This window comes from Geotrypetes seraphini, chromosome 4 (assembly GCF_902459505.1).
Source record: "Geotrypetes seraphini chromosome 4, aGeoSer1.1, whole genome shotgun sequence".
NCBI lineage: Eukaryota > Metazoa > Chordata > Amphibia > Gymnophiona > Dermophiidae > Geotrypetes > Geotrypetes seraphini.
This window is the reverse complement of record NC_047087.1, coordinates 84,327,374-84,350,046: the sequence shown is the minus strand read 5'-3', so window position 1 is coordinate 84,350,046 and position 22,673 is coordinate 84,327,374.

The window sequence follows — 22,673 nt, the reverse complement described above, 5'->3', positions numbered from 1 at the left end:
GAGTATAAACGCTCACATCTATTTTATTAATTACATGGGTACACTATATGTACACTATATGTATACTTCTAAGCTATATCAGAATTTACAAAAACCCCCACTTAGGCAGACTTTTGGCATCACTCATTATATGTGCATGCATAGTGCCATTATTTTAAACATTGAAGTAATACTACACAAATAATCTTCAGAGACTTCGGTGACACTACCTGTGTTGACTCCAAAAGTTCATTGCTGACTGGGATTTAAGTATTAAAATCGTCACCGGTCTCACTAAACTCAACTTTAATATTTACCATTCAAATTTCATTAACAAATATATCTCAAAAAATAATTTCATTTACTGTATCTTTAAAGAGTAGAAGTAACTTTCATAAGCTGTAATGAATCACATTGGGGTCAGGGATATGTTACCTGACATGATTCATGTTTCATATCAGCTGTCTCAAGGTGTAGCCCCCTTTTTTTATGATGCCACTAACATCTTCAGCCATACTTAATTGACATGTAAATATTAGTTCCTGTTTGATAGAAGTGCTATCTAGGTAGTAAATTGTTTTAAAAGTATTGTAATTTTTCATAATCCCCTCTATATTCAGCTGGTTTTGGGTTAAGAACATATGAATTGCCACTGCTGGGTCAGACCAGTGGTCCATCATGCCCAGCAGTCCGCTCACGCGGCAGCACCCAGGTCAAAGACCAATGCTCTAAATGAGCCTAGCCTCACCTGCGTACTTTCCAGTTGAGCAGAAACTTGTCCAACTTTGTCTTGAACCCCTGGAGGGTGTTTTTCCCTACGACAGACTCCGGAAGAGCATTCCAGTTTCTACCACTCTCTGGGTGAAGAAGAAACTTCTTTCGTACGGAATCTATCCCCTTTCAACTTTAGAGAGTGCCCTTTCGTTTTCCCTTCCTTGGAGAGGGTGAACAACCTGTCTTTATCTACTAAGTTTATTCCCTTCAGTATCTTGAATGTTTCGATCATGTCCTCTCTCAATCTCCTCTTTTCGAGGGAAAAGAGGCCCAGTAGTTTCTCTAATCTCTCACTGTACGGCAACTCCTCCAGCCCCTTAACCATTTAGTCGCTCTTCTCTGGACCCTTTTGAGTAGTACTGTGTCCTCCTTCATGTACGGCGACCTGTACTGGGCACAGTACTCCAGGTGAGGGCATACCATGGCCCAGTATAGTGGCATGATAACTTTCTCCGATCTGTTCATGATCCCCTTCTTTATCATTCCTAGCATTCTGTTCGCCCTTTTCACCATCGCCGCGCATTGCGTGGACAGCTTCATCGACTTGTCGATCAGAACTCACAAGTCTCTTTCCTAGGAGGTGTCTCCTAGTGCCCCCCCGGACATCCTGTATTCGTGCATGAGATTTTTGTTACCGATATGCATCACTTTACACTTATCCACGTTGAACCTCATCTGCCATGTGCAGTGACTGCTCAGTGCCGGCAATCAGACTGGATATTCAGTGCTGGGCTGTTTCTGATGACTGGCATTGAATATCCAGTTTCATTTTTGACTAAGGCAATTTAACCAGTTAAGCCCATATTCAACACTAACCTGTTGAGTGCTTAGCGGTTAAATATAGGCCTATTATTTATGGACTATTTTAAACTGTTAATTGGATGATAGGCTTAAACAATAGTCTTATACAAGGTACAGTATCAACTTTATCCAAGGTGATGTTCTAAGTCACCTCAATGCCTTGTAACAGAGAAGTAACAATAATTTTTCTCGGCCCTCAGAGATACCACCAGGGGATCAAACGATCATATCCCCCGGCTTTACGCACCTAATCGTCATCGGGTCGGTGCAAAGTGTGAAACTGGTATGTCGTTTTTTTTTCTTTTGTTTTTTTATATATGATTAACTCTTATAATGATTTAAAACAATAAATATTACTAAAGAGTTTTGAAATGAATACTTAGCTTAACCGGGATGGTAAATAGCGGTTGACAAGGGATAAACAAGCCAACATGTTTCACCCGTAGAGGGGGTTTCCTCAGGGCTACTATCCCTTTTTGTGCTAGTTATACACGACGTGGCCACCCGATCTAAGTTCTCAAGATTCTTGAGAACTTGAGATTAGCTAGCAGCTAATCCACTTAATCACGTGACATAGCTGGTTAGGCGTGGATATTCAATACCAAACTGGCTATGTTTAACAGTTAAAATAGCAACTTTATCCCAAGGTGATGTTCTAAGTCACCCTCAATGCCTTGAATACAGAGAAGTAACAATAATTTTTCTCGGCCCTCAGAGATGCCACCAGGGGATCAACGATCATATCCCCCAGCTTACTTAGATCGGGTGGCCACGTCGTGTATAACTAGCACAAAAAGGGATAGTAGCCCTGAGGAAACCCCCCTCTACGGGTGGACATGTTGGCTTGTTTATTCCCTTGTCAACCGCCATTTACCATCCCGGTTAAGCTAAGTATTCATTTCAAAACTCTTTAGTAATATTTATTGTTTTAAATCATTATAAGAGTTAATCATATATAAAAAAACAAAAGAAAAAAAACGACATACCAGTTTCACACTTTGCACTGACCCGATGACGATTAGGTGCGTAAAGCCGGGGGATATGATCGTTTGATCCCCTGGTGGTATCTCTGAGGGCCGAGAAAAATTATTGTTACTTCTCTGTTACAAGGCATTGAGGGTGACTTAGAACATCACCTTGGGATAAAGTTGCTATTTTAACTGTTAAACATAGCCAGTTTGGTGTTGAATATCCACGCCTAACCAGCTAAGTTACGTGATTAAGTGGATTAGCTGCTAGCCCCTAACTGCTGATATTCAGCAAGAAATAACCAGTTATTTCTTGCTGAATATCCGTGGTTAGGTGCTAAAATGCTATTTAACTTGCCAGGAGACCTTCCTGTTAAATAGTTCTGAATTTATCAACTAAATGAGTCAATTCTTGATACTTTTAAGATTCTTTAATAAATAGTTTTTTTTTATTGTTGTTTTTTAAAATTTTATTTATAACCCGTCTTTCCCAAGGTGGCTCACAGTGTAAACACATAATAACAAATACATATAAAAACACAAACAAAATAAGCAACCAGTGCTTACACAAATACAAATACAAATGCCCATATTTCATGTTCCAGAACAGATGTCTATTCAATAACTTCTTAAAAGCATTAAGATTACATTGCTTTCTAATATACAAAGGTTGATCAAGAGGTAGATCAACTGCAGTTGAAAGCATCTTACAGCAAAAGTGAGCACATTCTCCTCGTGGAAGGTGGTTGGGGTTTTGAGTGGATTGAATATGTTCCAGATTTTTGTTGTCTGTAAACATGATGACAAGCCCCATCAAGGCAGATAGGCCTTGTTCTTTACCCAATTCAATTTTGTCTGCACATATCAACCAGGCTCCAAGGATGATAAGGCCAACCTTCTTTCCCAGAGCTTTTATACATAGCCCTCAGAATCTGAGAAAGAATCTCTTATTACAAAACGAAAATCATGGCAATCTTAATCACCCAATTTACTTCTGTTAAAATAGTTCAAACAATAGCACCCAAGAACATACCTAGTCATTGCTATACCAGATGTTTTGTCAGAAGACTATTGGATCATTTTGAGGGGCTTAGGCATCGGAATGGGGGGGGGGGGGCTTTGGCCTCCCCAAAAATTGCCCCTCCTGTAGGTGATCCACTGGGGGGAAAAAACTCCACTTCTAGTGAGGCTGGGAGCTTGAGACCGGCCAGCGTGCCTCTCTAACGTGCCCCCTGCTGGCATCTACTTCTCCTTCCTCCCTCCCGCCTGCTCACCCGCCCACTGCATTTAACTTTTTAGAAAAGCGCTGACCGCGTTGCCGTTGGCCGTCTTCTCTCCACTGCAGCCTGCCCTCTCGGACAACTTCCTATTTCCGCTAGGGCTGGCCGCAGTGGATAGAAGATGCCAAGGCCAGCGGCAGCGCAGGGCAGCACTTTTCTAAAAAGTTAAACGTGGCAGGTGGGTAGGTGGGAGGAGTAGATGCCGGCAGGGGCGCGTTACACAGTGCCAACCAGCAGGCACGCTGGCCGATAGCTAGGTGTAGAAGGGAGGAGCATATGGGACTGGGGGAAGGGAGAGATTTGGACAGAGGAAGTAAGATAGGGAGATATGGACATGAGGGAAGGCAGGGGTAGGAGAAATAGATGTGAAGGGGTTTGGAGGGAGAGAGGGAGAGAAATTCAGGGAGGAAACAGAAGGGGGAGGGAGAGATGGAAAACTCGGGGAAAGCAGAGAAGGAAGAGAAGACATAGCTTGGAAAAGGCGGAGGCAATATGGACTGGGGACTGTGAGGCGTGAGAGATGTCATACTTGGGAGCACACCAGGACCTCTGGCCATACTCTGCTACTGCTGCTGCCTGTGGCTTTATGAAAAAAGAAGTGCAGCTGGAAAGAATGAGGAGGAGACCTACTTGGATGTTTTAGAGCTAGCCAGAACACAGGTACACACTCTTGGGAGAGGGCATGAACTTGGGACTTAGGATGGAAGGATGGGAGAAAGAAATGCTGAGGTGGGGGAGGGAATAGAAAGGGAGAATTGTTAAGCATGGGGGTGAGTAAGAGGGAAAGAGATGGTGTACATGGGGAAAGGAAGAAAGAGGAGAAATATTGGACATAGTGATGGAAGAGGCGTGAGGTAGGGAGAGATAAGAGGGAAAAATGTTGGATGTGGTAGTGGAGAGGAAACAGTGGGACAGATGGAAATGGATGCAAGAGGGAGGAATGTTGGACATGGTGGTGGAGGGAATGGAGGAAGAGATGTGACATAGAGCTGGAGAGGGGTAATAGAAGCAGAAAGGTTGGACATGGGACTGGTGGGCAGGGGGTAAAAGATGCTGCACACAGTCCAGGGGATAAGAGAGGGAGAAATATTGGATGTGGAAGTAGAGGGGATGAGAGAGAGGCATACCTCTCCCTCCTCCCTCTATACCCCCCAGGCAGGCAGCAGGCAGGCCCCGGCCTCTCCCTCCTCCCTCCCTCCTCCCCAGGAGGCAGCAGGCAGGCCTCGGCCTCTCCCTCTTCCCCTCTCTACCTCCCAGGCAGGCAGCAGGCAGGCCACGGCCTCTCCCTCCTCACCCCACAAGCAGACAGCCCTGTCATTGTGGAATGATTGGCATCCTGGATCCCTGCTTGCTGTCTGCCTGGGGGTTGAGGAGGGAGAGGCCAGGGCTGCCTGCTGCCTGCCTGGGTAGTAGGGAGGGAGTAGGGAGAGGCCGAGGCCCTGCCTGCCTGCCTGCCCTGCCGAATTAAAAATAAAGAGGGAGAATGCTGGGGCTTGCTTGACTCCTACCTCCTACCTGTGGGGTGGAGGGGAGGGAGAGGTCTACTTGCTGCTCACCCTGTCCTCTGTCCCTGCCTGCCTGCTTGCCCTGTCCCTACCTGCCTTCCAGCCACTAGGCCTGCCTGCCCTGTACCCTGTCCCTGCCTGCTCTGTCCCGGCCTTCTACTAGACCACTAGAGGGTGGACAGGGTACAGAGTTTGGCAGGGAGGGAGAACAGGGTGCAGAGCTTGGCAAGGAGTGTGGGGTTGGGTGCAGAGCCTGGCAGGAAGAATTTGGTTCAGAATGTTTTTTTTTTCTTGTTTTCCTCCTCTAGATCTTATGGTCAGGTTGTGTCTAATGGAGCAAAAAAAAAAAATACAGTATTTCATAATACAGAACAGGTGGTGTTTCAACAGTTTCTTAAAAGCACCCAAATTTCTCTGCTGCTTGATGTAAGAGGGGAACTTATTCCACTTTTCAGATCCTATTGGTAAAATTGAGGAAAATTTACCAATTTTACCTAAACATGAAAAAGCCCCAGCTCTTAAAGTTTGCAGTCTAACCTCCCTTCTAGATGGTATAAACAAGTCTTGATGCGTACGTCTCATGAGAGCTCTTAAGTGCCATGACATCTGCTGAGATTTTGGTGACAGACTTCTGCTTGTTTATTGACTAAAGACCTTCTCTGCCTGCCCTTTGGATTTCATTCTGCTATGGCTCTTTGCCTGCCATTTAATATCTGGTGACTACCCTGCTCCACTGCAGTACCTGTACTATTAAGTCCTGCTATCTTCTAAGTACTGGAGGGCCGAAGCCAAAGGGAAAGAGAGTTAATATAAGCGAAAGTGCACCTCCTTTACTTCTGGCATTCCTTGGAGTGTGCCTGGTCATGACATTGCCACTAACATCTAAAAAAAAAAAAGCCTTTTCCTCAATTTTACCATCTAATTTATTTTCATTTACATTTGCATGTTCACTTCCCTGACTACTTTCTCAGTTTCTCTTACTATTTCCAGATATCGATGCCTGAATTTATCTTTCTGTAGTCTTTTATAATTTATGAACACTAACCTTTATTCCTTTACATTTTCTTCATTTAGAGAATTAACTTCTGGGTGTGGAGAGACCTTTAGCAAACAAACATTTTATTTATAGAATGTTTGACAGATCTCCACATGTAATGTAACTATTTGGCCCAAAGTAGTTATTTTGTGCAAACACAGCTTGCACATTCAATGAAGTGTGAAATGTGAAAATCATATTTCTAATGGAAAACAGTATGAAACTTTTGAAAGGTGGAAAGCAGAAACATTATCATTATTACTATAATAGATATTCCAGTTTTCCTAGAAGAAGAAAAAAAAAAAAGCATAATTTATATTCTGGCTGTTTTATTTTCATTATTTAACACATTTCCATATCCCAAGGTTTTATTTTCAATTAGATGTGGTATAGTCATTTTTCACTCTGCACCTGGTACATAAATAAGAGTTTCTAATTCTTTCCAACCCGAGAGAAGAAGTTGGAAAGAATCATACAAAAAGTCAAGAAACTTTATTGATCTGTCTGTCTGTCCATCCATCCGTCTAGAGGCAAAATTACTCCCAAAATTAAAAATAGAATGAGATGAAAATCAGTGAATAGACATATCAGTTGGAAATGAGCCAAATAGGACCAGGGATTCCAGATAAATAAGGTTCTTTCCCACCCCCCACCCCCCCTCCACACACACAGACACAAACCAAGTGAGTCAGTGTTTCTGCTTCACTGGAAATAAGTAGAAGTGAAATACAACATTATTTTCAAACTGCCTCTCCCTGTTCTCTACTCTCCCACCTTGAACTATCCCCACAACACAAAACTACCCCTTACAACTGTTCCCCCCTAAATGACCTCCACTCTTCACAACTACATCCTATTTGCCAAACTACCCCACCCCAAAACTCTCCTTCCACAACTACTCCACTACCCCAAACTATCCCCTGTACCTCACAGACTGCCCCCATCCCTAACCCCCTTTAAGTACCCCATAGCTAAAGATAATGCTGAGAAGGTATCTGGAAAGAGGGGGGCTAGTGCTAATGCTGATATGGGTGGTTTGGACTAATGTGAGGGGATGGGATAAGAGGGCAGGGACTGGGACTGATGCTGAGAAGGCTGGGAGAAGAGGGTTGAGACTAAGGGTAGGAGGCTGTGGGCTGGAAGAAGGGGGTTGGGGCTGTATCTGGCACTGAATTTGGGTGAAGGGGGCTGGAGGTTGACAGACTGGGAGAAGGGAAAGAAGGCTAAGAGAAGAAGGATGGAGGTAGATACTGGGGGCTGGAGGCTGGGAGAAGGTGTCTAGGAGAAGAGGACTAGGGCTGATAATGGAGCTAGAGCTGGATGAAGGACACTGGAGCTTGATGCTGGAGCTAGGGGTAAAGGCTGATGCCGGGACCAAGAACTGAAGAGGTTGAGGCTGAGGATTGGGAGAAGGGGGCTGGAGGATAATGCTGGGGTTAAAAACTGAGAGGAAGCGAACTAGAGGCTGATCATGGGAGAAATGATAAAAAGGATGAATTTTGTGAAGTGAAAAAAAACAAGGACATGTGCAAGGAAAGATGCTAGAAAAGGAGTATAATGAGTGTGGGGAAAGAGTGAAAGCTATGAGATTGAATGGGAGGTCATATACTGTAGAGTCCCTGGTAGGTGAGGAGAAAGCAAGATCAGATGGGTACATAGGGTGAGCATTAACAGAAATTCTGAGTTGAGGGGGAAATGCCCAAAAGAGGAATGTGACAAAAAAAAAAAGAGATAATGAGATATCAGAATAAAAATTTTGTACCCTCAATTTGCTTAATTTCTTTGAAAGTGTAAATAAACATATGGATAAAGGTGAGCCGGTTGATATAGTGTATCTAGATTTTCAGAAAGCTTTTGATTAAGTTCCTCACAAGAGGCTCCTGAGAAAATTAAACTGTCATGGGATAAGTGGCAAAGTTCAGTTGTGGATTAGGAATTGGTTATCGGATAGAAAACAGAAGATAGGGTTAAATGGTCATTTTTTTCTCAATGGAGAAGAACAAACAGTGGAGTGCCGCAGGGGTCTGTAATGGGACCGGTGCTATTTAACTTATTTATAAATGATCTGGAAATTGGAACGACGAGTGAGGTGATTAAATTTACAAATGACACTAAACTGTTCAAAGTTGTTAAAACGCATGCGGATTATGAAAAATTGCAGGCAGACCTTAGGAAATTAGAAGACTGGGCATCCAAGTGGCAGATGAAATTTAATGTGGACAAATGCAAAGTGATGCATATTGGGAAGAATAACCTGAATCACAGTTAAAGGATCTGGGTATCATCGTAGACAATATGATGAAACCTTCCGCCCAATGTGCGGTGGTGGCAAAAAAAGCAAACAGGATAAGAACATAAGAAGTTGCCTTCACTGGGTCAGACCAGAGGTCCATCGCGCCCAGAAGTCCGCACCCGCGGCGGCCCATCATGTGATCCTTTTCTAAGCCCTTTGATCCCTTTTATCCTTCTATCTATACTCTATCTATAACCTATCTCTACCTCTATCTGTATCCCTCAATCCCCCTATCATTCAGGAATTTATGCAATCCTTCTTTGAACCCCCGTAGTGTACTCTGTCCTATCACAACCTCCGGAAGCGCATTCCAGGTGTCCACCACCCTCTGTGTAAAAAAGAACTTCCTAGCATTGGTTCTAAAATTGTCCCCTTTCAGCTTCTCTGAGTGCCCCCTTGTGCTTGTGGTTCCCAATAATCTGAAAAATCTGTCCCTTTCTACCTTCTCTATGCCTTTTGTGATCTTGAAAGTCTCTATCATGTCTCCTCTGAGCCTCCGCTTTTCAAGGGAGAAGAGCCCCAGCCTTCCCAACCTGTCTGCGTATGAAAGGTTTTCCATACCTTTTATCATTTTCGTCGCTCTTCTCTGGACCCTTTCAAGTATAGCCATGTCCTTCTTGAGGTACGGTGACCAATACTGGACACATTACTCCAGATGCGGGCGCACCATCAAATGATACAGCAGCATGATGACTTCCTTCGTCCTGGTTGTAATGCCCTTCCTAATAATACCCAACATTCTGTTTGCTTTCTTTGAAGCTGCTGCACATTGTGCCGTTGATTTCATTGTAGTATCTACCAGCACACCCAAGTCTTTTTCAAGGTTACTATCCCCTAGCACTGATCCCCCCATTTTGTAGCTGAACATTGGGGTTTTTTTCCCTAAATGCATGACCTTGCATTTTTCTATATTAAAGCGCATTTGCCATTTACTTGCCCACTCTTCCAGTTTGTATAGGTCCCTTTGTAGGTCTTCTTCCGTGGTTCTAACCCTGCTGCAGAGTTTGGTGTCATCCGCAAATTTTATAACTTCACACTTCGTCCCCGCTTCTAGGTCGTTTATAAATACATTGAACAGCAGCGGTCCGAGCACCGACCCCTGGAGAACACCTCTCGTGACCTTCCGCCAGTCCGAGTATTGCCCTTCACTCCAACCCGTTGCTTTCTGCCTGCCAACCAGTGTTTAATCCACCTGTGTACGGCCCCTTTTACCCCGTGGTTCCACAGCTTCCTAAGAAGCCGCTCATGGGGTACCGTGTCAAAGGCTTTTTGGAAGTCGAGATACATGATGTCTACGGGTTCTAGGATGCTAGGAATTATTTTAAAAGGGATGATTATAGTGCCCCTGCATCACTCCATCTCATTTGGAGTATTGCATTCAATTCTGGTCTCCTTATCTCAAGAAAGATATAGTGGCACTAGAAAAGGTTCAAAGAAGAGTGACCAAGATGATAAAGGGGATGGAACTCCTCTCATATGAGGAAAGACTAAAAAGGTTAGGGCTCTTCAGCTTGGAAAAGAGACAGCTGAGGGGAGATATGATTGAAGTCTACAAAATTCTGAGTGGAGTAGAACGGGTACAAGTGGATCGACTTTTCACTCCATCAACAATTACAAAGACAAGGGGACACTCGATGAAGTTACAGGGAAATACTTTTCAAACCAATAGGAAGATATTTTTTTATCACTCAGAGAATAGTTAAACTCTGGAACACATTGCCAGAAGTTCTGGTAAGAGCGGCCAGAGTAGCTGGTTTTAAGAAAGGTTTGTACAAGTTCCTGAAGGAAAAGTCCATAGTCTGTTACTGAGAAAGACATGGGGGAAGCCACTGCTTGCCTTGGATCAGTAGCATGGGATATTGCTTCTTCTTGGGTTTTGGCCAGGTATTAGTGACCTAGATTGGCCACCGTAAGAACAGGCTACTGGGCTTGATGGACCATTGGTCTGACCCAGTAAGGCTATTCTTATGTTCTTATGTGCTAAAACATGGCCATGTTTGGTTTGTTAGGTTGATTAAATTGTAGTTAGTTTTAGAGTTTAATTGTATGAATAAGCAAATTATTTAAATATTTTATGTATTATTCACAAGGAAGGGAAAGGGAAAGTTCAGGAAAAGAAAAGAGTAGATGGAGAGTGCTTGGGGACAGGGAAGATAGGGGAGAGTGCAGGAAGGAAAAGAGGAAGGAGCTGAGTGAGAAGAAGTAGCAAGGAAAGTAGTACAAGGTTGGAAGGCAGGGGAAGGAGAATGAGGAGAGTTCATGGAGAATAGCAGGTAGGAGAAGACTTGGCAAAAGGAATGGAAAGGGATAAGGAATGAAGGTAGAGGGAAAGAGAAACTTGCATGTCCAAAGTCACACATACAATGCCAAATTGTACCTGTTTCAGTTGCAGAAGAGTACAAAATATGAAAAGAAGGTGACAGAGAAGAGAGGTGGATGGCAGAAAAGGGTAGGGAGAACAGGAAGGAGAGTTGGCTAGGATAAGAAGGCAAAGACTTTATGAAGGTGGGATTAACAGAGTGTTGTTCAGGGCACATGAAAGAAGCCTACATCCTCTCCCCACCCCCCTTTACACAGCCCTTAAATATCCATCTACCCCATCCCAAATCTCCTCCCAGATACATAACCCCCATGCACACATTCACATACTCTCAACATAATTATCCTCGCTCATGTACCTGCTCACATGTTTATCCCCTCACATACCTTTTTGGAACCTATGCACTTGACATCTTTTTTGACTACTAGGGGATCTCTGGTGTTGCCTCTCCATATAGTGGGTTACTGTAATAGAGGAATTTGCAAGTACTCTGCCCACATACTAATTAACTAAGAACAGATCCAGGTATTTTTCCCTTATTCTCCTCTATGTTAAAAGAATTAGAATTCCTAATTGTCGTAAAATGAAGTGAATAATTTCTGGTTATTTTTATTGCTTAATACTAGGCTTCCTATGATAGCATTATGCTTATTTGAATCAGTTTTTCTGTACAAAGTTTGCTTGATTTATCTTTATTTGAAATGTTATAAATACAAACTTTATTTTAAAAATATCTTTTTAGTAGGGGGCAGAGATGAAGCAGGGGTGGGATGGGGCCAGGCAGGGGTAGGGCTAGGTGGGAGAAGAGCCTGTTGAATTGGTATGCACAGGAAACCCACAATTGTTAATAGCAGCCCTGAGAGCGCCACAATCTCTTGAATCTGCCCTGAATATAACTAATGTGTTTGGGCATGTTTCAGAGTTTAAAACCTCTATCTGCAGTTTCAGTGAGCCTGTTTTTTGGTGTAACTAGCAATAGAGGCTGTGGGTAAGATCCAGCCAATGGCAAAGAACTTGGAGGGGGGGGGGGGTGGAGCAGAGTACTAGTCACAAAAAGGGAGGAGTTGAATTGTTGAAAGTTGTTTTGTTGTATAAGTAAAGCTTGTATGGGGGGGGGGGGAGGGACCTTTGCGGAATCTACGGTGGGGATGGGGTTCCAGCAGGAGGGATTGGGCACCCTCCTGTCGGTTTCATTGGGGGGGAGGGTTTCTGGTAGAAGGGATTGGGCACCCTCCTGCCAGTTTTGTTTCAGGAGTGGGGGGGGGGGGGGGGGGTTCCGGCAGGAGGGATTGGGCACCCGCCTGCCAGTTTCGTCTGGGGATGGGGTAGGGTGTTCTGGGCAAGAGGGATTGGGCATTCCTCCTGCCACATTCGTTCAGGGACGGGGGACTAGTGAAAACAGCTGTGGCCGCTAAACTGATCACAGCAGGGAGATCCCTTGCTGCGACAAACTTAGCAGCCGTGTCTACTTACAATGTAGGCCCGCTGATTGATGGAGATGCGTACAGCTGCTTAGGTTCACCTATGGCTACTTCAGGGGCAAACTACGCCCACACCTAGCCCTAGGTGAGCTTAGGCGGGCTTGTGGGCCTCCCTAGGCTTCTGGAGGTGCCGCCAATGTAGGCGGCCTGCCTTGGGAGCTTTTTTTTTTTTTTTTTTTTAAACATACCTCCTGATTGGCTGGTTAGACAGCAGTAGGACACCTACCACTGCCTACAATCAGGACGCCGTTTACAGAATCTGGGTCTATATATTTATTATGGCCCTAAGTGCTCTTCTTTGTTGCATCTATTGTACATTTAGATGCCACTTTATATTGCTCCCTAAGTCTTTCAAAAATACACGCATTATATGTCCTTTTTCTACAGTTATGTGTGCTGGTTTGTGTGTCGGAAGCTGGTTTGTGTGTGTGCTGGTTTGTGTGTCAGAAGCTACCTTAGACTCTCTGTTAACTGGGACTCAAGTAACCAGCAAAAAAAAAATCATAGAAATACTGTAATACTTTAAATAAAATTAAAATCAATTTCTTGCAGAAATTTAAGTGTAAACTTGGCACACCACACACACCTGAGTACACCAGGTAGTTTGTCTGGAACAGTTTATGGTATGGCATAGTATGGAGTATAGTTTTAGTTAGGCCTATTTTTAATAGTAACTCTCAAGCAACCAGGAACTACATTTATCTGGCATCTACCAATCCCCATGGGTGCCGGTTAACTGAGAGTCTACTGTATTTCTTCTCCCAATTTCTGGTGTTGCTCTGCATTGATGCCACCAATACATTTGAAATGTCAATGAACCTTCCTTTAGATTGTCCTACAACTGGCTTCAATTTGACAGTAAAGCATTCTACAGAAACCAAAAACACAATGCACCACATAACTATAAGTCTAGCAGGCTGAATGTTAACCATTTCTGACAAATCACACTACTAAATACATTATGGTACATAACAATAGACAATACTTAGGTACATCAATAGGCTACTGAGCTGTGCTAACATTTCCATATTGTCAGCATGGAATATGACATTTTGCTAGCACATTTATGCAAGTACGGGTTAAAAATGATATGTCTTGCTTGTTGGTCTATGTTGAACTGTGCCAAGTGTATTGATTATGACAGCAAACTGTTTTGTTGGGTGATTGCCTTCTTTGACATGCCAAGTGTCTCAGTCAATAGTTAGTTTCTAGCAAGATCAATCGGAATGCAGTCCCAGACGTCATGGAGCCTAAGTAGAAACAAGAAATACAGTTGACCCATTGAAATCTTATCATGCTGGGGCAACTCCACTTTGGGAAGAAATTACATTTGCGACCCTATTATAGGCAATCAAACTTGGTATCTTTATTGCTATAGAACAGGGGGGGTCTCCTAATCTGGTTCTCAAGGGCTGCAATCAGCACAGTTTTCAAGATTTCAACAGTAAATATGGATGAGAAGGCAGAATGTGCATATGTCATATATATTTATTGCAGAAATTTTGAAAACCAGACTGATTTGTGGTCACTGAAGACTGGATCTCAGGATCCCCTTTATAGAAGAAAATCAAATCCCTCCGTTTAAATTAAGCTTGTAGGATCTCCAATTTCTTCTTCTTCTAGAATAGAGCTGTTCAAGTTCATTATAGTCTAGTGTGCTCCTTTATTGCTAATTATTAGCATGTATACCAGTACAAAGGACCGAAAAGAGGAGAATGTCAATCTCTGCACTGATACCAAGGAATCCAGGAACAGCAGAGAAGGCCAGGTCTTCAAACCAAACTCACTTTAATGGTAGCCATATATATTGAACAAACATAAAGCTCATAAGACATTCATACGACTCAACACAGGCAGCAGGCATATGACATGAAATTACTCATCCTACATCTACTGCTCCCTATTAAACAGTGTTCCTCATCTATTTTAAAAATCTTTCACAAATAGGGATGTTTTTGAAATGCTGAATGTTATCCATCAACCTCAACTGTCCAACATGAGCAAATGAAATTGCAGTCTATAGGTAGGGTTACATATGGTTTCATAATGAAAGAGGACAGATTGAGACAGCCGAGTTTTACTTCCATTGCTTTTAATGGAAGTAAAACTCTGATGCCTCAATCTGTCCTCCTGTATTTCACACCTCATCCTCATAATTCATTTCCAAATTTCCTTATGTAACTTTGTAATTCTGTAACTTTGTATATACAGTACATATATAGGGTTATCATATGGCTCCAGAAAAAGGATGATGGATTGAGGCATTCAGGTTTTACTTCCATTGCTTTCAGTAGAAATAAAACCCGGATGTCTCAATCTGGAGCCATATGGTAACCCTATACATAAAGCCAAATTTCCTTATGTAACTTTATAATTTTGTAATCCTATAACTTTGTATAGACACATCACCAAACAAGACAAGCCGCATCTCCATTCGAGGTTCTAAGTGTTATCTTATGCAATGATACATTTTACTGCTATGACTGTGAAACTGTAACCCGTTCTGAGCTCTGTGGGAAGGATGGGATATAAAACCAAATCAATCAATAAATACTTCCATTCTATGAGTGAAAAAATATTTCCTCCTATTGGTTTTAAAAGTATTAAAACTTTATGAGACCCTGGGAACTCGTGAGAACTCATGGCAGCCATTTTAGATAGCAGCTTGCACGGGACAGGAACGTAGGAAGTTCACACCTGGAATGGTTTATCGCTGAACCACCAAGGCTTTCAAGGTAGGCATTCTAGAAGTTTGGGAGGGAGGTGGGATGTTTTAATAATAATAATAATAATAATAATTTTATTTCTTTTATACCGCCAAAGCCATAGTAGTTCGAGGCGGTTTACAACGAAGAAGGGCTGGACAATCAGCGAAATTGGTACAATGGTACAAACAGAGAAAATAGGTGGCAGAGAAAAATGGTACAAACAGAGAAAAATAGAACAATCAGCGAACGGTGGTACAATCGGCGAAGAATGGTACAATCAGCAAGGATAGGTACAATCAGGGTAATAAATGGTACAGGGAAGAAGGTAAAGACGATCTGCGTAAAGGACATGGTGAGATAGAAGGGGCCAGGGAATGGCATAGGGGGTTAGGGTGTGATTCAGGTGAAAAGATTAGTTTTTAGTAATTTCCTGAAGTTTAAGTAGGATGAAGTGCGTGAGATGATGTGGGCCAGCCAGTCATTGAGCTGACCTGCTTGGAAGGCAAGAGTTCTATTTAGATATCTTTTGTAACGGTAGGCCTTTAGGGTAGGATAGCTAAACAGGTGGGTTCTACGTGTGAGTTTGGATGGGTAGTCTAGGCTGAAATGGGATACCAAGTAAAGGGGGGCCGAGCCAAGGATGGATTTGTAACCGAAACAGGCGAACTTGAATTGCACTCTTGCTTCCAGGGGTAGCCAGTGAAGTTTGTGGTAGTAGGGAGTTAAGTGTTCCCATTTTTTTAGTCCAAAGATCAGTCGGATTGTTGTGTTTTGGATGATTCGCAGTCTTTGTATGTTTTTTGTTTTTTTTTGAAAGATCCCAGGAAGATTATGTTGCAGTAGTCGAGTAGACTTAAGATGGAGGATTGCACTAGTATGCGGAATGAGGGAGCGTCAAAGTATTTTCTGATGGATCTTAGCTTCCATAAGGTGGCGAAGCCTTTTTTGACAAGAAGGTCGGTGTGAGCTTCAAAGGTAAGATTGCGGTCGAGAGTCACTTCAAGGATTTTTAAGGAATTTGTTATGGGAAAGACTTGGCCATTCAGGGAGATTGAGGTGTCTTTGATTTTGTCGTTTGGACTTGCCAGGAAGAATTTGGTTTTATCTGAGTTAAGCTTCAGTCTGAAGTCGGTCATCCATAGCTCGATTTGTGTTAGGGTTGAAGCTAGGTGATTATTTATTTTTGGGGTTATGTTGGATAGGGGGAAGACTAAGGTGATATCATCGGCATAGATGTAGAATTTGATCTTCAGGTTTACCAGTAGATTACCTAGAGCGACCAGGTAGATGTTGAACAGCATGGGAGACAGGGGGGAGCCCTGTGGGACTCCACAGGTGTTGGCCCAGCTGGCGGAATGGGAGTTGTCACTGTAAACTTGGTAGGAGCGTTGACCTAGGAAACCCTGGAACCATTTTAACACGTTGCCTGAGAGACCGATAGACTCCAAACAGTCCAGGAGAATGGCATGATCGACCAAGTCAAAGGCACTACTAAGATCAAATTGAAGGACTAGTGCACTTGTGCCTAGGCTGAACAGGTTGTGAAGGTAGTCTACCAGAGAAGCAATGTGCTGTGTCCGGAGCGGAAACCTGACTGGTTGTCATTTAGAATGTTGAATTTGTCCAGGTAGGTTGTTAAATCTTGGTTGACCAGGCCTTCCATCAACTTTGTAAAGAAGGGTATATTCGCAATGGGTCTGTAGTTAGATATAAGGGAGATGGGATCTTTGGGGTTTTTGACGATTGTAGTGATGAGAATTTGGCCTAGGTCCACAGGGAATGAGCCTGATTGTAGTTGGGAGGAGATCCAGTTATACAATTTGGTTTTGAAAGAGATCGGGGCAACTTTCATTACATTTGGTGGACAGCTGTCTAGTTTGCAGTGGGAATTGGCATATTTTGAGTAGAATTTGCAGAATTGTTGCCAGGTGGGGGTGGTGAAATTGTTCCAGTATAAATCAGCCCTGGTTTCGTCGTCGTGGGACTGACTGTCCAGATAGTTCAGATGGTTGTTGGAGGTAGTAGATAGGGTGGATCTGAGATTGGAGATTTTGTTATTGAAGAACGCGGCCAGGTCGTTGGCCGGTGGGGGTGAGTCTGAGAAAGGGCGGGTAAGGGATTGAGTATCGTAGAGGTGGTTGACTATTTTGAATAGGTTTTTGATATCGGGGTTAGGGGATCCGATTTTTTTGGGCGTAGAAGTTAGTGCGTTTGGTGGTTATCAGATGTTTGTAATCTTTTGGTTTTGTTCTCCAGTTGGATCTGTCTATGTTGTCATTGGATTTCAGCCAAAGTCTTTCCAATTTTCGAAGTTCCCGTTTTACTGATCCAAGTTTGGCATCAAACCAGCCGTCCAGGGTTTTGTTTCTCATTTTCTTTGTTTTAAAGGGGGCCATTGTATTTAGGATCTGTGTGCTTGTGTTTGTCCAGTCGTCGACTGTAAAGGAGTCAGGGTCAGGGTTGGAAGAGATGTCGTAGTGGGACCAAAATTCCACTGGGTTGATTAAGCCTCTTGTGGATATTACCTTTTTAGGCCTTTTTGCTGTCTTTGGGTAGGGTAGGTAGCTTTCAATGGAAGTAAAACTCGGATGCTAAAATAAATTGTCTATAAAACTCAAGCATGAAGAGATGAGCAAACATTTTTCAAGGCTGCTTTCAACTCCCACTCATCGTAAGATACCTTTCCATCATATTATTCTCTCTGCAAGAAACTCCCCGACTCCAATATGTCCTGTCCAAATTATTGTAGATTGCAAGCTCTTCTGAACTGGGACCATTTATTACATGTTAAATGTACAGCACTGCGTACACCTTTCAGCGCTATAAAAATGATAAATAGTAGTAGTAGTAGACAGGGACTCCTAATGCTTAAATTCTACACAAGACAAAAACCAGGAATGTTCAGGTTAAATTATCTCCAAGAAGTGCATCCAACACATAAGAACATAGAGCATAAGAACACAAGAATAGCCTTACTGGGTCAAACCAATGGTCCATCAAGTCCAGAAACCCATTCTCACGGTGGCCAATCCAGGGGGGGGGGGGAGAAAATGATTACAAAACCCAAAAACTAAACAAGAAGCTGGAATCCTAACAACAACTAAGGCCCTGTTTTACTAAGGTGTGCTAATCGATTAGCGCACGCTAAATGCTAACGCATGAATGTTAGTCTATGGATGCATTAGCATTTAGCGCATGCTAATTCAATTAGCGCGCACTAATCGGTTAGCGCACCTTAGTAAAACTGTAAGACTGGAAATGCCCTTTCAAAGGAACGTGCATCCCTGCCTTTTAGCCTGCTCATTTACTACCCTGCCCTGCTCTCTTAGGAATTTCTTTCCTAAGGGTTGCTTTTATTATAAGATTATCATTTCTTCCTTATTTTACTCAATACATCATTTTTGTGCGTGATGTATTTTACCTTCATTTTATGTAATTTGCCTCACGCCTTTCTGTTGGAAAAAGTGTAATATAAAATAATTAAAACCAAAATAAATATCTCTGGAAAATGGAATAAATGCTCTTTATAAAGGGTTATAGGCTATCTTCTATATCCAAATAGCAATATTACTCTCCATAATGCTTAAGGATTGCCTCATGGTTTAAAGAATGGCTTACTGCAAGAGGTATATATATATACAGATAATGATACTTAAAATAACTGAGTTCCTTTGTAGCAGAAGCTTAGCTCTCTGCTGTGGAAATGATCTTTGATATTTAAAGTATTTTTTTTTCACTTATTTTACAGGCTGACCCAGATCTACAATGCAATTTGGTATCAAACCATAATGTCTGATTACAAATTGCCCAAGCTGGGATTTCTAATTTAAAATGTCAAATTAAATGCATGTCGAGCAAAAACAGCATGCATTAAAAAAAATCCCTAGGTAACCAATTGCGTACAACTTCAAAAAAATTGATTATTTTACCACTGAGTTTTTATTCCCTGGAAGAACAACTGATATTGTGTAGTAGAGGAAGTAATGTCTCAGCTGACATTCTGTAACATCCTTCATCATCACGGGGTTCCAGATTCAGAAGCTGGATATGTAATACAGATGTTGTACTATGGATAAGGGAAAATCTGTGACCTAGCTCACAGACTGGTTTGGATTAGGCGGACTTGACTCAGGTTGAAATCCAGTCTTTTTGGCCTTGTTCTAATAAATGGGTCTATATTTTAAATAAATTATTTTGCACTGAAATATGGTTACCTATAGAATACAGTAAAATATGTAATGCCCTATATGAGGGCAATATTATAAAGCAGTGGTTCTTAAACATGTCCTGGGGGACCCCTAGCCAGTTAGGTTTTCAAAATATGCCTAATGATCTCAAACACCTTCAGCACGTACAAAACACAGCAATCCTCAACTACCATGACCCTATCTCTCCAGCCCTCTGCGCAGAACACTGGCTCCCGATCAACCAACGCTGTGCTTTCAAGGCCCTGGCGATAGCACATAAAAGAATCTACGCCACCATCCCAGCATACATAAGATCCAAGCTAACCCTGTACACCCCCACCTGCCTCCTCCACTCTGAAACATAGAAATGCCTATGCATCCCCCCAGGAAGGTCTCTCCTGTCAGAAACCGCTTGCAAACGCTCCTACAGCCACTTCATCCCCCATCTCTGGAACCAACTCCCCCCACAAATCAGACTACAGAACTCTCTGATGACCTTCCGGAAAGCAGTAAAGACCCTCCTCTTCAACTGAAATTCTAACTGCAAACTACGCCTCCTTTCTGCACTCTCTTGTACTTAAGTTGCTGTATAGTCTTTGAACTGTCCAAAATGTACTTAAGTTGCTGTATAGTCTTTGAACTGTCCAAAATGTACTTAAGTTGCTGTATAGTCTTGTACTGTCCAAAATGTTTTCCATTGTGAATGTTGGCTTGTAACCCATTCTGAGCTACTGGGAGGACGGGATAGAAATCAAAATAAATAAATAATGAATATGCATGAGTGAGATTTCTCTATAAAGTAAGTAGTAGGCATGCAAATTTCTCTCATGCATATTCATTAGGGATATCTTGAAAGCCTGATTGGCTTAGAGTCCCCCAGGACAGGTTTAAGAACCACTGTTATAAAGAACTGCCTGTGTATAAAGAAGAACAAGCACTAACTTTCCTTTATAGAATACTAGAATAACCAAGTGTATATATGTGTACATGTTTAGGCAAAAACATTTATGCAAGCCATTGAACTGGTGTAAATGTTTGTATCTAAATTTGAGAGAGAAGTGTGTAACATGTGTGTGCCCTGCCCATACCCTATCCAGACTCTGCTCATATGAAAACCTCATCTCCAAAATATGCACTATTGAAGATATGTGTGTACTTACAGAATGGAACATAGCTGGATTATTATCTATGCCTGTAAGTGTTCCATTCAAATGTATATGACAAGAATACCAGCATTGGATCTTTTCCAGATAAGCCCCGCCACTAATGGAAAAAGTGGACGCGCCGAAAGTTAAGCACCGCCACCTTTTGCCAGCGCATGCAACCTTAACCAGTGAAGTTCTCAGCACAACGGCCCCACAACGCGGCGCGATGTGTATAAAGTAAAGTGGGGGGCTTCCCCCCCACGCCCTCCGTCGGAGCACCCAAAAAAGATTATAAAAAAGAGGATATGAAACTTAACATTATAAAAAAATAGGATAAACTGTCGACCATTTTTTTAAGGGCTCCGACGGGGGGGGGGGGCTTGGGGGGAACCCCCCCACTTTACTTTCTACAGATCGCGCCTCTTTTTTATAATTTTTTTTGGGTGGCGGGGGTTAACTTTTTGGCGGGGCTTATCTGGAAAAGATCCCCAGCATTTATGGGCATATACAGTACACTATGGGACCCATAATAAAAAAAAATAGACGTCCAAAAACCCTGCAAAATCAACACTTGGACATCCTAATTGCCAGGACGTCCAAGTGCTGATAATAAAAACTGTTTTTTGTACGTCTAGTGAGGTGTTCCAGCGTCTGTACGTTCAGAGCAAGAGATGGGCATGGTGCAGGCGTGTTATGAGTGGGCTTTGGGCGGGTTAGACATGGACATCTTGCAGCAATAATCAAACATTTTTCAAGACCGCCTGGATGGAACTTATACATTTGAAACTAGACCTTTTTTTGAAGGGTCTAAGTGCCACAAAGATGCCCAAGCTGACCAGATGATCACTGCATGTATCAAGGTAAGACACTCCACATTCCCCCATTGCTCACTGACTCCCTCACACCCACAAAGATCACAATTCAAATGTACATACCTTTCTCCAGAACATCAGTACCTGATATAGGAAAGCCTTTTACTATGCTGCGGTAGAGGTTTCGATTGCTGCCTGGATCACTAAATGCTCCGACGCTCATAGAATTCCTATAAGCATCAGAGCAGCGAAGGAGCATTTAGCATCATGGGCCATAGTAGAAACCTCTAACACGGCTTAGTAAAAAAGGGCTTGCTATTGATATATTCTTGATGTGTTATGTGCAGTACATACTATGGGCCAGATTCTGTAAAGGATATCTAACTTTAGTCATCTACAATGTGGATGTCCATCAACTTAGGTGTTCAAATAAAGTAGATAATAAGTTCAATTAATGGCTTTAACAAGTATTAATTGGAACTTAGATGTTCAAACGTTGGATGTGATTCTCAAAATAGATGTCCACAAATTTGTGGATGCCCATCAGAAAAAGTCACGCCTAATAAGGTGTAGCATAGGTGTGGCCTACCTAGCGCCCAACTCACACTCAAAAGTAGACCTGCTTTTCCAAGCAGTCCTCTTACTGAAAAATAGAGGATTTAGTATGCAATATATATATTTTTTTTCATGTACTTTGAGGAACATAGAGGCCAAAAGAGGAATTAGACAAATGTTGAAGATACATGTGTGATATTTATCCTAGATAAATGACTGCTTGTGAATCAAGAGGATATAACCTTGGCTTTGGAATTGACATGCAGTTTACTATCTGAGTGTGTGTTGTGCAGTGGTTGGAGCTACTGCCTTAGCACCCTGGTGTTGTTGGTTCAAATCCCCCACTACTCCTTGTGACCCTGAGCAACTGGAACAGAAGAGAAATATGATAAAGGATCCAACTGTAAATACCACATAGAATATAAGTGGTATATAAATAATTAAAAGATAAATAAATAAAATATAATGGTGGTGCCAGCCTGTTACTCTATACAATTTTAATGTAAAACAACAGAATAAAATCGCCATTCTAATGATGTCATAACACTAATACACAATAACGTTATAGATGCTATGAGGACGTCTATATAATGTCTATAAGGCGATTCTGTAAAGCAGTGTTCTTCAACCGCAGGTCCGTGGACCAGTGTCAGTCCGCAGAAATTTCCTGCCAGTCCACAGGGCTGGTACGTGCATCGGGCTCCAGACAGTGCTCTTCAGCCACCAGTCCACGATATGATCGAAGCAGCACTGTCTTCGGGCCGACTCTCTCTTCCCCAGTGCTGCAGTGCACAAAGCTGTGGGCAGAGGCTCCTATGCCTGAACCAGA